Below are 17,757 nucleotides of genomic sequence, written 5' to 3'. Positions count from 1 at the left end.
GCTGCTCTCTCACTCAATAATAATGATAATAAAAATAAATAAATATACGTATTGTAACTACGTTTTTACATTTAAAATTCCGTTATAAAATGTTTTTCGATAAGATAAGTAATGTATTTATATAACAATATTATTTAATTTTTTAATTGGATTGTGTTTGATTATTAGTGTTAAAATATTAATTTATATATTGTTTCTTGATAAAAGATCTATTTATAAAATTAAATTAAAATTAAAATTAACATTCATAGTTTACTTGCCTTTTATTCTGCAAGAGCTCCTGGTAATTTCCATTAATTTTCGTGGCATGACAAGTTGTACTGTCTGTTACCTCTACACATTTTTTTTAAATATAAAAATATATATATAGGCGCAGAAGTGGCTGTGTGGTAAGTAGCTTGCTAACCAACCACATGGTTCCGGGTTCAGTCCCACTGCATGGCATCTTGGGCAAGTGTCTTCTGCTATAGCCCCGGGCCGACCAATGCCTCGTGAGTGGATTTGGTAGACGGAAACTGAAAGAAGCCTGTCGTATATGTATATATATATAAGTGTGTGTGTATATGTTTGTGTATCTGTGTTTGTCCCCCTAGCATTGCTTGACAACCGATGCTGGTGTGTTTACGTCCCTGTCACTTTGCGGTTCGGCAAAAGAGACCGATAGAATAAGTACTGGGCTTACAAAGAATAAGTCCCGGGGTCGATTTGCTCGACTAAAGGTGGTGCTCCAGCATGGCCGCAGTCAAATGACTGAAACAAGTAAAAGAGTAAAAGAGTAAGAGTATATTGTAGACTCTTGTTTTCTTGCTGATTTCTTTGTTTATAATGATGAAATGTTTGTGCTGTGTATAAGGTCACTCTTTCCAAATGAATGTTGCCAGTACAGAGTACAGTCAGGTGACAAAGTTGTATGAAACTTTGACTTTTCCATCTCTGCACCTTCAGTGCTATGCCAAACTGTATCAGCAAGAGCCTAATATGGTGTGACATCAGTGATGTTTCAGGAATTACCAGAACCAAGTTCAGAACATCAAACAATTTTTCTTACATGTAAGATTAAAATATCGAATTTGGAGGGATGAAAGGTGGAAAACTACCTTGGTGTAATGGTATCATAGCTGTTTGGTTTACAATAGATATGGGTTTGAGTCCTACAGGTAGCCTTCTGCCTTTTTTCCTTTATGAGCTAATGAAGGATGACTTCAGAATGCTGAACCTTACAGACAAGATGACAAAGGACCGAGATAACTGGTGCTTTGCTGTACTCAAGATGACCCATCCTTCGCAGTATTAAGGCTGCATCCCCTGAGGAAGAGGATTGGCCTGCAAGAGTCATGTGTCGGTGCCAGATAAAAAGCACACATGTTGGTGTCACGTAAAAGTGCTTGTGCTGGTGCCACATTAAAAGCACCCAGCACACACTGTAAAGTGGCTGGCATTAGGAAGGGCATCCAGCCATAGAAACCAAACTAAATCACACTGGAACCTTGGTTTTGTAAATAGTGTTGTTCTAGAGAATGTTTAAGAAACCATAAGAAAATTATGAGTTTGTTTTAAAATTTGAGATTACATAGAAAGTATTTTGTGTAGGATATGAGCAGTTCCCATGAGCACTATCTTTTGAATTTCTGCCATTTTGGGGTTTCCTGGTATCTGAGCTAGGTAGCAATCAGCCCCTTTTGCTATCATTCCTAGGGCACCTATGACAACAGGTATTGTTTTAGTCTTGAGGTTCCACATTTTTGCTAATTTCTATTTCAAGATCTTTATATTTGCTCATTTTTGGTAGGTCTTGACAGATACATTTATATCGATTGGGACAGTCATATATCAATGAGGAGGCATGTTTTTCGTCTGAAGTCTTTCAATATGATGTCTGGCCTATTTGCATCTATCTTTCTGTCAGTTTGAATAGTGAAGTTCCAGAGGTGTGAGATGTGATCATTTTCAAGCACTGGAGGTGGTTTGTGTTCCCACCAGTTTTTATCATGAGGCAGGTCCAGGTTTTTGCAAATTACCCAGTGAATATATTGTGCAGCTCTATCATGCCTGTTGAGATACTCTGTAGGCGCAAGAAAACTGCACATGGAGACAACATAATCAATAGTCTCATTTTGTTATTGACATACACGACATGTTGGGAAGCTACCGTTCTTTAATATATTGGCCTGATAGTTCCTTGTAGGTAGGTATTGATCTTGGGCTGCTATGATAAACCCTTCCATTTCAGATTTTAAGCCAGAGGCCATTAGTCATTGATGGATAAGAGCTTTGTCAACATCGGCATTATTCACTCTCTTTGGGTAGTTGCCATCGAGAGGCTTCTCTTCCCATTTATCAGTAAGAATATCTAAGGCAGCAGTTTTAGCATGGGTTTTCATACGCTTAGCTTTTTCTGCGCTTGTTTCTAGTACGTCTAATTCTGGAATTTGTTGTATTTGGAATTCACTTAGACATTCCTTTGCCTGTATTGTTACTGAGTTTGATGCTTTCTTGTTTTCATGTTTTGAGACAAGTTTTAACATCCAGTCATCAGAGTTTTTCAGGTAGATGTCTAGGCCAATTGTGGCAATCTTCATTGCTAATTCCAGTTGTAAAAGTCCATGGCCTCCCTCTTTTCTTTGCAGATAAAGTTGTTCTATATCTGCCTTAGGGTGGTGCATTCTTCTTCTTTTTCTTCTTCTTATTATTATTATCATCATTATTTTTTATTATTTTTTTAACAATGTAGCCCTTAATATATAAAAAGATGTGATAGCCATAACTGGAACACTTTTGATCATATGTCTGCTCAGTCAAGCCTGACCAAGGGCTAAACAATACAGCAACAACTACCTTTACTCAACCCAGTCTACAAGGTTAGCTCTACATGGAGATTGAACCCTCAACACTCTCTTTCAAATCACCTCCTACCATCTTAGAAGAAGGAAACTAATACTGACTAATGTAGTCTAGCTTACAACTATGTCTCAATGAAGGCATGTAGCTTAGTGATTCAGGTATTCAGCTCACGATTGCAAGGTCATGAGTTCAATTCCCAGGAGTGCATTGTGTCCTTGAGCAAGACACTTTATTTCACATTGCTCCAGTCCACTCAGCTGGCAAAAATGATCTGTGCCTGCATTTCAAAGGGCCTGCTTTGTCATAGTAAAACTCGCTGAGAACTACGTTAAGGGTATGCGTGTCTGTGGAGTGCTCAGCCACTTGCATGTTAATTTCACAAACAGACTGATTTGCAGATCAGGTCGACTGGGGCCCTCGTCATCATAACTGATGGAATGTCAGTCAGTGGAACAGCGGAACATATTAAATGATATAGTCCTAGATATACTATGTCTGAAACTCAGACACAGTGGTTTTGTATACTAAAATGCTATTTGACCACAAGACTCTCTGATCTGGTTTGACCAAAACACAAACACCGCAAGCAACCTATTCCACCCCACCCCATCATCCTAATCTTTTACCTCATCAGATTTTTTTTTTGCTTTTATGGTTGGTGTTTTCTCTAATCGATGCTTAATCAAAATAACCCGTCTTACATCTTATTAATTATTCAAATTTGATACATTTTTGTGGTTGTTCTTGAATTGGTTATTGATGTTATTTATGTTGTGTGTAAGTGGAGTGGGAGGGGGGAGGGGTAGTTTCTTCTCTTGTTTAATTATTTTATATTCAGATAATTATCATTTGATGAATTCTCATAATGAGAAGAATTATTTATATTCTAGTAGGATGGCCAAAGTTGTGTATGACATACATATTTACATACATACATGTGTGTGTGTGTGTGTGTGTGCGTGAGTTTCAGCTGAAAAGTTCATAGGCTGGCCAAAATACTATCATGGCCCTTATTTCTTGGAACCAGGTGGACTCATGCCACCCCCACTCAAACATCCCCACTCCATTTGTTTCTCTTCCTCCCATCACCCTTGTTGTGTCCAACCCCCACAGTTCTTTCTTCCTAGAAGCAGTGTTGGCTTTCTGGGTTCCCTTCCATGCTGATGTTGGCTTAGAGAAATTCTCTAGGGACATTAATGGTGTAGGCACAGTTACCCCTTTGACTGCAGTTTTAAAACAAGATCGCTAGATAACATTAGCGTGTGAGATTCTGGCACAAGCCCTTACAACTACCTTTTTCTGCATCGGGACACGAGACAGTGAAGACGTAGCCTAACTGGCTCTCTCACACCACACACCATTAGCAGATAGGAGCTAACACACAGGAGAAGACTATGGCCTCCATGCATCAAGCCATTTCCATTTTACCATTCAATGTGTATATACGTGACCACATTATAGGCATTTAAAGTTACTACCTTGTTCCATGTATTTCTTTATACCGTGTTCCTGTCAAATGATATGATAGCCTTCTGAGTGGAGTCACATTAGATGGAATACAACCTATCCATCTATAATGGCATCAATCTCGCTGGCCCAGGAGAGCCTACAGAGGCCATGGGCACTGCCTCTTTTCCTACACCAGTGGTTCTCAACCAGTATCCACATAATGTGTATATACGTGACCACATTATAGGCATTTAAAGTTACTACCTTGTTCCATGTATTTCTTTATACCGTGTTCCTGTCAAATGATATGACAGCCTTCTGAGTGGAGTCACATTAGATGGAATACAACCTATCCATCTATAATGGCATCAATCTCGCTGGCCCAGGAGAGCCTACAGAGGCCATGGGCACTGCCTCTTTTCCTACACCAGTGGTTCTCAACCAGTATCCACATGCCCCTTGAGGATTGATGTGATCCTTGCGGGTCCATATAAGATTTTCTTGTTAAAATTTATCTGCAATAAACTGGTTTTACTTCTACAACACACCAAATATTTTATCATTATTTAAACAATTCCTAATAATATTTAATCATAAAAATATAATAGGGGTTTTTAGACATCAAATGGCTACCATCCCAAGTAAAATAGGGATCAAAGGAGATCATCATCATCATCATTTAACGTCTGCTTTCCATGCTAGCATGGGTTGGACGATTGACTGAGGTCTGGCAAACCAGATGGCTGCACCAATTTATTCAACATATTCCAATCTGATCTAGCAGTTTCTACAGCTGGATGCCCTTCCTAACACCAACCACTCCAAGAATGTAGTGGGTGCTTTTACGTGCCAGCAGCACGAGGGCCAGTCAGGCGGTACTGGCAACGGCCACGCTCAAATGGTGCCTTCTATGTGCCACCTACACAGGAACCAGTCCAGCGGTACTGGCAACGACCTCGCTCGAATGTTTTTTTCACATGCCACCAGCACAAGTGCTAGTAAGGCGACGCAGGTAACGATCATGCTCAAATGGTGTTTTTAATGTGCCATGGGCACGGAGGCCAGCTTGTTGCTCTGGCAACAATCTCATGTAAAAAATGGTTGAGAACTTGAGAACTTACACCCTACCTTACAGAAAAAAAAAAAAGATCCTCTGATAATTTATGTCAGTTTAGTGGTCAGACAGTGGTCAGTCAGTTTATTTCTGACCTACATACACTCACAAATGTACTTCAACGATGACTCATTTAAGACAACTAAAATAGGTTACCAATACCTTTGTTCTAGAATTCTCTTTGAAGAATCTCCTTCAACTTAAGTCCCTTTCTCTCTATTTCGTCCAGATGCATCTTCCTCCATAATTCCATTCCAGGCTCATTTCTCTCCATATGCATGCAGGCATGGCTGTGCAGTCAAGAAGCTTGCTTCCCAACCATGTGGTCTTGAGTTCAGTCCCACTGTGAGGCACCATGGGAAAGTGTCTTCTACCAGAGCACCAGTTTGATCAAAACTTTGTGTGTGAATCTGGTAGGTGGAAACTTGAAAGAAATCCTGTGTGTGTGTGAGACATTATGTTTGTTCTCCACTGCCCCTTGACAGCTGTGTTGGTTTATGTTCCTCTATAACTTAGCAGCTTGGCAAAAGGGACTAATAGAATAAGTACCAGATTCAAAAAAAAATCTTTTATTGGATGAAATTATTACCACCACCACCACTTGTTCTCATGACTACTCATGATCCAGTTCTTTGCGTTATCAACACCACCACCACCACCATCATCATCTTCTTCTTCATTATAATCATCATCATCATCATCATTATAAATCATCTCCTCCTCCTCGTCATCATCATCTTCTGACAGCAACTTGATCCACTTCCCTGACCTAATTTCTTTTCTCTCCTGCCACTCCTAGCATTCACTTTCACCATCACCACCACGAGCATCATCATCATCATTGTCTACTGTCATTTCCTCCAATGGCAGCATCTGCCCAGTTTCCTTATCCCCACCCACCCTCAATGCCCATCACCCATCATCATCATTGTCATCATCTGCAGACAAACTATTGTTCCCAGATACACTCTTTCTCATGACATCCCTTACAAAACAGCAGGAAGTTGATTCTGATGATGATGGTGGTGGTGGTGGCAATGATATGATGGGTGATGATAATGATGATGATGATGAGGAGGACAATGATTCAATGAGGGTGATGGTAATGATGATGATGATTATGATGACTCAAAAGTTAACAAGAATCAACACCTCTTCACACACACTTCACCCCCAACCTTGACCATAGCCAAAGCAATCATCATCACTATCACTGTAAGATGCTGTCTTACTTCTCTCTTCTCCCTCCCTCCCCTTCACTGGATGATTTCTACATCACCTACCTACCTCCATCCTTTGACAACCTTTGACCTCTTTTTCACTACTGCATGCATGCACACACACACACATATACATACACTTGGTTTTTCTTTCACATATATATATACAAGCTATTCATGTGTGCATACATACATACATACACACACACATGCTCACACAAGTATCCGCTGTCCTTGAACAACATCAACCAGCACCACTAGCATCTCGACCTAATGAGAGAACCTCTACACAGTCACTCCATTCACTAGAAATAGAAGCTAGATCTTCATCAAGTTAAAACCCATCTTGGAAAGGTACACATCTATGATAATAAAAGTGAAATTCTGTCTGTCTATCCATCCAGGACCCCTGTATCTCAGTCTACATTTGCTCTACATAGACATATTATACCTTTTGGGGATCAGGATGATCCCAGGATTAAAAATCTGCCCTCCATTTGCTTCTTGATTTTAAAACATCTGAGTTGCTATTTCTAGCAGATAAAGCTGGGCTGATTCATGCCATCTTGGTTGGTGTTTGTCGGATAATGTCAGGCGTAGGAGTGGCCGTGTGGTAAGTAGCTTGCTTACCAACCACATATGTATATATATGTATATAAAACAGGCTTCTTTCAGTTTCCGTCTACCAAATTCACTCACAAGGCTTTGGTTGGCCCAAGGCTATAGTAGAAGGCACTTACCCAAGGTGCTATGCAGTGGGACTGAACCTGGAACTACGTGGTTGGGAAGCAAGCTTCTAACCACACAGCCACTCTTGTGCCTATAGCTTGCTATAGATTCTGCCTGTCACTTTAAATAACTTTCGACCTGACAGGCCCCAGGACAATGGGATCTCAGGACCCTCAATGCGTGTTCAAGGTGTCAATGTTCACTGAGCCCTGCAATTTGCATCAGTTCACATGGACAGTCTCACTCTTCTTTGAAATACAAGCTGAATGATCCCCCATAATATAGCCAACACCACCATTATAATTATTATTTCCCTGACCGCTACTATTACCACCGGTACCATCATCCTTACCTCTTTGACCACTATTTTAATTACTTCTCTAATCACAACTTTGACCACCACTATTAATTATCATTTCCCTGACCATAATTATCACAACCATCATCAACACTACTGCCTCTCTGGCCACTGCATTTTTACCACCATCGTCACCACTTCCTGACCACTACTATTCAAACACCAATCATAATTGTCGCCTTTCTGACCACCACCACCACACTGATTCACCCTCTTGTCCACTCTTAGTGCCACTACACTAAAAAAAAAAAAACTCATCATGGCCATCACCCCAAAATAACTCTGAAATGGCTCTTCAAAAGCAATAATAACCAGCACTAGATTCATCTCCCACACCCCTCACCCCCAACTTACCTGCCACCATCACCAATCATGGTACTCAATCATTACCTGATCCTCACACCACCACCACCACCCTCTCCTTTTACTGCTTCTAAAAGAGGAAGATTGAAGACAATTGCAGCAGAAATAGGTCAGGTCTGTGACAAATGATGTGTTGGGGGTGTGTGCATATATATATAAGAGCATATATATATACATACATATATATATATATTATATATATATACACACACAGACAGACAAACACAAGAGCATTAGTTGGTGTATGTATATATATGCATATATATATGTGTGTATATATATATATATACATATATATATATATATGTGCATATATATGTATCTATATGTTAAATGATGACGATGTATAGAATATATATATATATGTATGTATAATATATGTATATATATACATATATGTATGAGTGTATGTGTATATATATATATATATATATACACACACACACTCACACATATATGTGTGTGTATGTATGTGTATATATATATATATATACTATATATATATATATATATATATAGCAGAACATCAGTATTTCTGGTAAAATCTTGAATTGTTTTCAAGAATATAATACACAGACAGATGCATTGTCTGTGCAGTTTAACCCATTTGATGCCAACCTTATTGAAGTTGTCCTTAGTTCTACAATACAAGCCTTTTGTTTTAACCCTTCGGCATTTAAACCAACCATATACAACTCAAATATTCTGCTTCAAAAGATCCCTGACCAAGAGTTGTTTAAGGATGTTGAACGAAACACCCATGTTTCCAGAGGGGAATTATTTAGACCCCAAAGAATTCCTCTCGACACATGGCTATGATATGATGCTCCCCTGCTGCTTCTGCTCATGATCAGAGATGCACATATCATCAGCCACTAAGGGACATGCTCAACTGGTTATGGTCAAACAAGTGACAAGCAAATCTGTGGTACTGAGCAGAATATTTGCTGTAGCCCATCTTTTATACCAAGACAAAACAATGTACATGATAACACTTCCAATCAGTTAAGATCAGAAGCTATGAGAGCCACTGCCTGGTACTGCATCAGGGCATTTACTATTATTGTTATTTCATATATACACAACAGATTAACCTGTTGAAAAAGAAAAGTTCCTAACACCAGGCTACAACAAGTAACCTTAGATGCAAAGAACCTTCTGATACGACATACGACTTCTCATCGTCACTGTTATATCTGAACTGTTATAATATTAAACTTTCTGATGTTCTCTTATTACCCTCCAACTGTGTGCTCCACGATATCTCTATTCAATAATTCCTATGACCTGTACAATATGCCTGCAGATATGACACTTTTCTCAGACTGTTCAATGCATGCTCATTTATACTAACTAGTAGAGTTCACTTTGCCAATCACGGGGGTGTACAGATTCCCTATACAACACTTTTCTAAGTATCCTAGCCATCACTAATAATACTGCTTTCTGAAGTTGCACTAAACAAGGTTTCATGTCTATTTCCTCTACCCATGCCAAGCCCTCATCAACTTTCTCGAAGTTCCACTTGAAAAGGAAAGTGAAAGTAGAGAGGAAAGTCCTGCCCCCACCCACCCAGTAAATTTGTTGAGAGGTGGGTGAAAGTGGTGAGGAGGGCTCGTGTAAATGAGCCTGCTTTGAACTTTTGTTTGTAAACCAGAGTTGAGAAGGAGAGAGAGGCACCTGCTGAGGTGTATCTGGCAAATAACCAGAATGCATGGGGTTTCTCAGTTGTCTCTGTGAGGAACTCCCCATTTTGGGGTAGGGGGAATTTTATTGTTTAATTTACATAGTTAATTGTCATTGTTACTTTATTGTTTACTTGATTTCTGTGCTAAATCCCAAGTGTCCCTAGTTTTGTATTGTACCCTATTTGTTTTGTGTTCAGCCCTTGTGGCCAATAAAGAAACTAGTAGTAGTAGTAGTAGTACATCAATATTATAAAAAATGATGACATTTTTATTAATTATTACCAAGATAGGTACATCTGTCCAAAATGACAGATGAAATTATCTACGGATTCCTTACCTGAAGCCTTCACAATTTCTATCACCTTACTTTCATCTCAGCCAAAAGGCCAAAACCAATAATTCATAAATATAATAATATTACATGCTACTCAAGAATAAATGGTGGGCCATAAAGATATATATATATATATATATATATATATATATACACTCATACATACATATGTATGTATGAGTATATATGTATGCACACAGAAATTTGTGCCATCAAATATGGCGGCATTTTTACTTAAAGCAACTTTTTATTCGTATGCTGAGTGGCTTAAAGATAGCTACAAAAATTTAATTAAAGTTATGCATTTATAATTAATTACAAAACTTTAATTGAAACTGATTAGACTCATTGTCATTGTTTTAACATTTTCTTTTCGATAGTTGTTCAGGTGGATTGTTCCTACCACACACCATATCAAATTGATTCTACCGAACAATAATTATGTTAAGAGTACATGTGTGTGTATATATATATATATATATATGATGCTATATTCCTGGTAAGGCAGCTGCAGGAGAAATACCTAGCCAAAGATAAGGCCCTGTACCTGGCTTTTGTTGACATGGAGAAAGCCTTCGACAGGGTCCCCCGATCCCTCATATGGTGGTCAATGAGGAAACTAGGAATAGAAGAATGGTTAGTGAGAGCTGTGCAAGCCATGTACAGGGACGCTGCTAGTAAGGTGAGGGTTGGAAATGAGTACAGTGAAGAATTCCGGGTAGAGGTAGGGGTCCACCAAGGCTCAGTCCTCAGCCCCCTCCTATTTATCATAGTCCTCCAGGCAATAACGGAGGAATTCAAGACAGGATGCCCCTGGGAGCTCCTCTATGCTGATGACCTTGCTCTAATTGCTGAGTCATTATCAGAACTGGAGAAGAAGTTTCAGGTGTGGAAGCATGGTTTAGAATCGAAGGGCCTTAGAGTCAACCTAGCTAAAACCAAAGTCCTAATAAGTAGGAAGGTAGACAAATCACAAACGCCTTCAGGTAGATGGCCCTGCTCGATCTGTAGAAAAGGTGTAGGTAGAAACTCTATAAGATGCACCAAGTGTAAGCTATGGACACATAAGAGGTGCAGCAATGTCATAGGAAGGCTAACTAGGAAGATGGTTTTTGTATGTGGCAGATGCTCGGGAGCATTAACCTCTGAAAATCTGCAGAAAACAACTTCCGTCACTTTCCAGGGGGAAAAACTAGAAGTAGTTGATAGCTTCCGTTATCTTGGTGACCAAGTCAGTAGTGGGGGTGGGTGTGCTGAAAGTGTAACGGCTAGAGTAAGAATAGCCTGGGCAAAGTTTAGGGAGCTCTTACCTCTGTTGGTGACTAAAGGCCTCTCGCTCAGAGTAAAAGGCAGACTGTATGATGCATGTGTACGAACAGCCATGCTACATGGCAGTGAAACATGGGCCGTGACTGCTGAGGACATGCGTAAGCTCGCGAGAAATGAAGCTAGTATGCTCCGTTGGATGTGTAATGTCAGTGTTCATAGTCGACAGAGTGTAAGTACCTTGAGAGAAAAGTTGGACCTAAGAGGAATCAGATGTTGTGTGCAAGAGAGACGATTGCGCTGGTATGGTCATGTGGTGAGAATGGATGAAGATAGGTGTGTGAAAAAGTGCCACACCCTGGCAGTTGAGGGGACCTGTGGAAGAGGTAGACCCAGGAAAACCTGGGTCGAGGTGGTGAAGCACGACCTTCGAACTCTAGGTCTCACCAAGGAAATGACCAGAGACCGAGACCTATGGAAGTATGCTGTGCGTGAGAAGACCCGGCAAGACAAGTGAGAACAATCAAAATCAAATCATATATCAGAAAGCAGGGGTTAAGTGACCCATCTGTTCGTGTCCGCTGTCAGCCTCGTCTGGCACCCGTGCCGGTGATACGTAAAAGCACCATTCGCTCATGGCCGTTTGCCAGCTCTGCCTGGCCTCGTGTCGGTGGCACGTAAAAGCACCATCCGTTCGTGTTCGTTGCCAGCCTCGCCTGGCCCCATGCCGGTGACACGTAAAAGCACCGTCCGTTTGTGGCCATTTGCCAGCTCTGTCTGGCCCCGTGTCGGTGGCACGTAAAAGCACCATCCGTTCGTGGCCGTTTGCCAGCTCTGTCTGGCCCCGTGTCGGTGGCACGTAAAAGCACCATCCGTCCGTGTCCGTTGCCAGCCTCGGCTGGCCCCCATGCCGGTGACATGTAAAAGCACCGTCCGCTCATGGCCGTTTGCCAGCTCTGTCTGGCAACCGTGTCGGTGGCACGTAAAAGCACCATCCGTTCGCATCCATTGCCAGCCTCGGCTGGCCCCCGTGCCGGTGACACGTAAAAGCACCGTCCGTTCGTGGCCGGTTGCCAGTTCTGTCTGGCCCCGTGTCGGTGGCACGTAAAAGCACCATCCGTTCATGTCCGTTGCCAGCATCGCCTGGCCCCGTGCCGGTGACACGTAAAAGCACCATCCGTTCGTGGCCATTCGCCAGCTCTGTCTGGCACCTGTGCAGGTGGCACGTAAAAAACACCCACTACACTCGCGGAGTGGTTGGCGTTAGGAAGGGCATCCAGCTGTAGAAACACTGCCAGATCTGACTGGGCTGACGAAGCCTTCCAGCTTCACAGACCCCAGTTGACCCGTCCAACCCATGCTAGCATGGAAAGCGGATGCTAAACGATGATGATGATGATGATGATATATATATATACGAGGGTGAGTCAAAAAGTAATGCCATTTCGTTTAGGACAGGTATAATTACCAACACAGGAACATGTATCATACATCAAAATGAAGCTGGTCCTCTGTGGATCACATTCCTACTTCTCAACATAGTCACCGTTTCTCTCAATAGCAATGTTCTACTTTCGAATGAGAGCATGTATCCCTACCCCATAAAATTCTGTTGACTGTTCTTTGAGCCACTTCTTCACTACAATTTTCACTTCCTCATCACTGGAATAATGTATGCCTCTGAAGCCCTCTTTCATGGGGCCAAAGAGCTGATAGTGTGATGAGGAAGTGAAAGCTGTAGTGAAAAAGTGGCTAAAAGAACAGTCAACAGAATTTTATGGGGCAGGGATACATATCTTATTCGAAGGTGGAACATTGCTAGAGAGAAACAGTGACTATGTTGAGAAGTAGGGATGTGATCCACAGAGGACCAGCTTCGTTTTGATGTATGATACAGTTTCCTATGTTGGTAATTATACCTGTCCTAAACAAAATGGCATTACTTTTTGACTCACCTTCATATATATATATATCATCATCCATCGTTTTGAATACTGGCTTTGTCCCCATTAACAGGGGTGGTTGGATCTACCTCAATGCCATAGTAACCACCCTCACACCATCTCGCCCAGTTTTGGGTGTCCTTCCTTCTCAAGCCAACCCTCCCAATCTCCTCCTCTACATGTCCCCTCCACATTTTTCTTGGTCTACCTTGCTTTCACCATCTCTGTGGAATACTCAGTCACTCACACATTAATTCAAGAACAGTCAATTCAGTGGATCAAACAACTGAATCCTCATTATTGAACAATGAAGATCCATCATCACCACCACCATATTCTATAAGTAGTGGTGGTGGTGGTGGTTGTAGTAGTAGTAGTGCTGGTGTTAGTGGTGGTAGTAGCAAAGGCGGTAGTAGTAGTAGTAGTAGTAGTATACTAAGTTACTTTCAATGAACCAGCTTGAGTGAAATGTCAGACTCAGATTAATGTGGGTCAGTTTGAATGGAATGGTCCACTCCATACAGCAGAAGTAGGACAGTCAGGGTGACAGCAATAACAATGATAATAATAATAATAATACCACCACCCCTACATCCTTTTATCATCCTCTTTGACCACCTGACTATTACATCATCATCACTGACAGGATGTTGACTATTCTTTTCACTAGTCTCCAATTGCTTCTCTTTAGTGGTGGTGGTGGCGATGGCAGCAGTAGTAGTAGTAGTAGTAGCGGCAGTGGTGGTGGTGGTGATGGGGGGGTTGCAAGATTGGTCATGCTAGCAGTCATGGTGGTGGTACCACTATTTGTTGCAGCAGCATTTGATATTGTAGTGCTAGTGGTGGTGGTAGTAGTAGTAGTAGTAGTAGTAGCAGCAGCAGCAGCAGTAATAGCTGTAGCGGTAGTGGTGGCAGTGGTGGTGGTACTTGTAGTTATGGTGGTGGTGTTATTGAATAAGTGTTGGAGGTAGTATAAGTGGTTGAAAAGAGAGACAGACAAGCAAGAGCAGAAATAAAAGTACTTGGAACAATGAACAAACGCTGTTCTGCTCTCAACAGATATCAAGTTTAGTTTTAGTACATTTTGTTTGTAGAACTCTCACTATTATTACCAATAATAATAATAATAATAATGGTTTCAAATTTTAGCACAAGTCCAGCAGTTTCGGTGAAGGCGTTAAGCCAATTACATCGACATCAATAGTCAACCAGAAGAAAATTCTATCTGGGCCCCCACTTACAAGGTCATGAGCTGTTTATCTTGATATAAGGTCACCATGTCATGCTCATATGGTTGTGATGCAAGTGCCTGGTGTACCCTTATCAGACAGGTATCCTGGACTTCATATATTTTACTCCAGTGTCACTTTGATGTCATGCACTGCTCTTTCACTCAATGGTGATAATAATAACAATAATAATAATAATAATAATAATAATAATAATAATCTTTCCTACTCGAGGTACAAGGCCCAAAATTTTTGGTGGGGGTGGGGCCAGTTGATTAGATCAACCCCAGTATACAATTGGTACTATTTATCAACCCTGAAAACGTGAAAGGCAAAGTCAACCTTGGCGGAATTTGAACTCAGAACATAAAGACAGATGAAATACTGCTAAGCATTTCACCCGGCGTGCTAACGTTTCTCCCAGCTCGCCGCCTTAATAATAATAAGAATAATAATAATAATAATAATTTTGGCACAAGACCAATAACTGGAGCAAGAGGGACTTAGTCAATTACATCGACTTCAGTCCTTGAATGATACTTATTTTATCAACCCTAAAAGGGTGACAGGCAAAGTGATCTCCCTCAAATCCTACCTTATCATCTTAAAAAAGGAAGGACACATTAGAAACCACAGTTCACCTGATGACTGGTTTGTGAGAGAATGACTATAAAAGTGGTGTTAGCACAAAATCATTCTCTCACAAACCAGCCATCTCTATTTGAACACACCATTCCCATTTCTGCCAAAATATTGCTTGGATATTTATGCTGTGAACACACTACTTATACTTTGCCGAAATACTGCCTGGATTTACCTTGGATTTTACCTAAGGACATTCAGACTAACATCCACACCTTCAGAAAGACGAACTATGAACTTCATTTCCTTACTCTCTACTCTTCTATTTCATTGCTGATTATCTGAGAATTCTCCATGTCTAGATTTTTCAGATGTTCTATACTAGGCTCTGATGACGGAATACCCCATATTCAGGCATACTTGCCTATCACTTGGGATACCCTAGAAACAGCAGTAAGACTTCATCTAATTTAAGAATAATATAAAATAATGTAAATGACTTGAGATGCTTATTATGCCTCGGCGTTTGTTGTCCTCTTTCACAAATATATATGTGTGTATATATATATATATTTTTTTTTTTTCTTACCAATCACATGGTTCCGGGTTCATCCCACTGCATGGCACCTTGGGCAAGTGTCTTCTACTATAGCCTTGAGCTGACCAAAGCCTTGTGAGTGGACTTGGTAGATCGAAACTGAAAGAAGCCTGTTATATGTGTGTGTGTGTGTGTGAATGTGCGCGTTTGTGTGTCTGTGTTTGTCCCCCCCACCACCATCACTTGACAAACAATGGTGTGTTTACGTCCCCGTAACTTACCAGTTCAGCAAAAACAAAGAGACCAATAGAATAAGTATTAGGCTGACAAAAAATGAGTCCCAGGGTTAAGTTGTTTAATTAAAAGCAGTACTCCAGCATGGCTGCAGTCAATGACTGAAACAAATAAAAGAATAATAAAAACGAATTTGCTTCAGTCATTTGACTGCAGCCATGCTGGAGCACTGCCTTTAGTTGAACAAATCGACCCCAGGACTTATTCTTTATAAGCCTAGTACTTATTCTATTGGTCTCTTTTGCCAAACCACTAATTTACAGGGATGTAAACACACCAACATTGGTTGTCAAGCGATGTTGGGAGAGGACAAACATACATACACATACATGTGTATGTGTGTGTGTGTGTGTGTGTGTGTGAGTGTGAGGAAATGTTGAGTTCTATTTCATTCTTTACATTGGAGGGTTCCAAAGGTGGATTTCTAATAAAGATTCTTCATATTTCCTTGGTAGCTTCCTGTTGTAAGAATTTTCCGAATATGAAAATGCTACAAGTTGTGTATGAGCTAAAACTGATAGATTTAGTTCATACACAACTAGACTCAACAACACTTAATCTTTCATAAGGATAATATGTATATCCAAACATGTTATGTGATACTCACTCCATCAAGTCTTCTGTAGCAATAATAATATTGAAATAATACATTTCTAAATCTCTCAGAGAGATTTATGCAGTAGCAGCACAATAAAGTGATGGTATATTGTCAACTTAATGTGACAGTCCTATGAAAGGGAAGAATGCTACTGTTATTTAGCCCTAGGAAACACCGTTTCCTGTTGGGCTTGACACATTTCCTGGATGCTGGCTTTGCTGGGTAGAGGTGCTTATCTCCAATTTGTAAACGCAATGACACAGGAAATGTGTCACGGCCAACAGGAAACAGGGTTTACTAGAGCTAAATAACCATAGCATTCTTCCCTTTCATGGGACTGTCACATTAAGTTGACAACATACCATCACTTTAATAATAAAAATATTTTTTGATGGATTCTTTTTTTCACACCGAGGAGAACAGTAATATGTAATTAATTTAATTAAAATTAAATTAATTTCTAATTTTCCTACCATGTGATTTACATGTTAATATTGCTGTTTGAAACAATTGTATGCATGGATTAAATATGTTTCAAATTTTTAGCATCTTCCCTTCTCCATCTTTAACAGTTTGTTGAGTTTCTATAGGATACTTGTTCTATAAATTCTCATAACACACCTTACACAAACACACACATATATATGTATATATACACATACACTCTCAGAGTGGTTGGCATTAGGAAGGGCATCCAGCTGTAGAAACTCTACCAGATCAAAATCATCCAACCCATGCTAGCATGGAAAGCAGACATTAAACGATGATGATGATATATATATATACATACATGGTGACTGCACTAAGCAGTGTTGTGTAGAAATACAAACTTGTTTCCCATTCAAATATGTTTGAGGTATATTTGAACCTGTAAGGAAGCTATTCACAGTATCTTGTCATGGGAAAATTTTCTCACAGTAATTAACTTCTCTTCAGCAGCAGGGACCATAAAGGCAGCTGCTGGGAACTGACAAGAGAGACAGGTCCCTCTTATGTTGTTCCCATCATCATCCAGTAACTGACATATATATACATTTACATGTGGAATCTAAAAACAGAAACAATTCCCATCATAGTAGGCGCATTAGGTATGATAAAAAAATATTCAGACAAATACATAACAAAAACACCATGACTTACAGACACATATAACATATAAAAAATTGCACTAATGGGCTCTGCACACATCCTACGCAAAACACTTTCAATAC

General features: G+C 40.3%; 1 protein-coding gene and 1 long non-coding RNA gene across 3 annotated transcripts in view; both read left to right on the top strand.

The window, feature by feature from the left end:
• The window catches only part of LOC115215914 (heparan sulfate glucosamine 3-O-sulfotransferase 5-like), a 507,987-nt gene that overhangs the window by 431,596 nt on the left and 58,634 nt on the right, over positions 1-17,757 (top strand). The gene's annotated exons all lie outside the window — the stretch shown is intronic.
• On the top strand, positions 1,214-17,235 carry LOC118764892. Its single transcript, XR_005000728.1, has 3 exons — positions 1,214-1,364; positions 11,594-11,598; positions 17,217-17,235. It is a non-coding gene; the product is annotated as an uncharacterized LOC118764892 (long non-coding RNA).

The sequence above is a fragment of the Octopus sinensis genome, linkage group LG9 (genome assembly GCF_006345805.1).
Source record: "Octopus sinensis linkage group LG9, ASM634580v1, whole genome shotgun sequence".
Lineage (NCBI taxonomy): Eukaryota > Metazoa > Mollusca > Cephalopoda > Octopoda > Octopodidae > Octopus > Octopus sinensis.
Note: the sequence above shows the minus strand (reverse complement) of the source record. Positions and strands in the feature narration are given on the sequence as shown.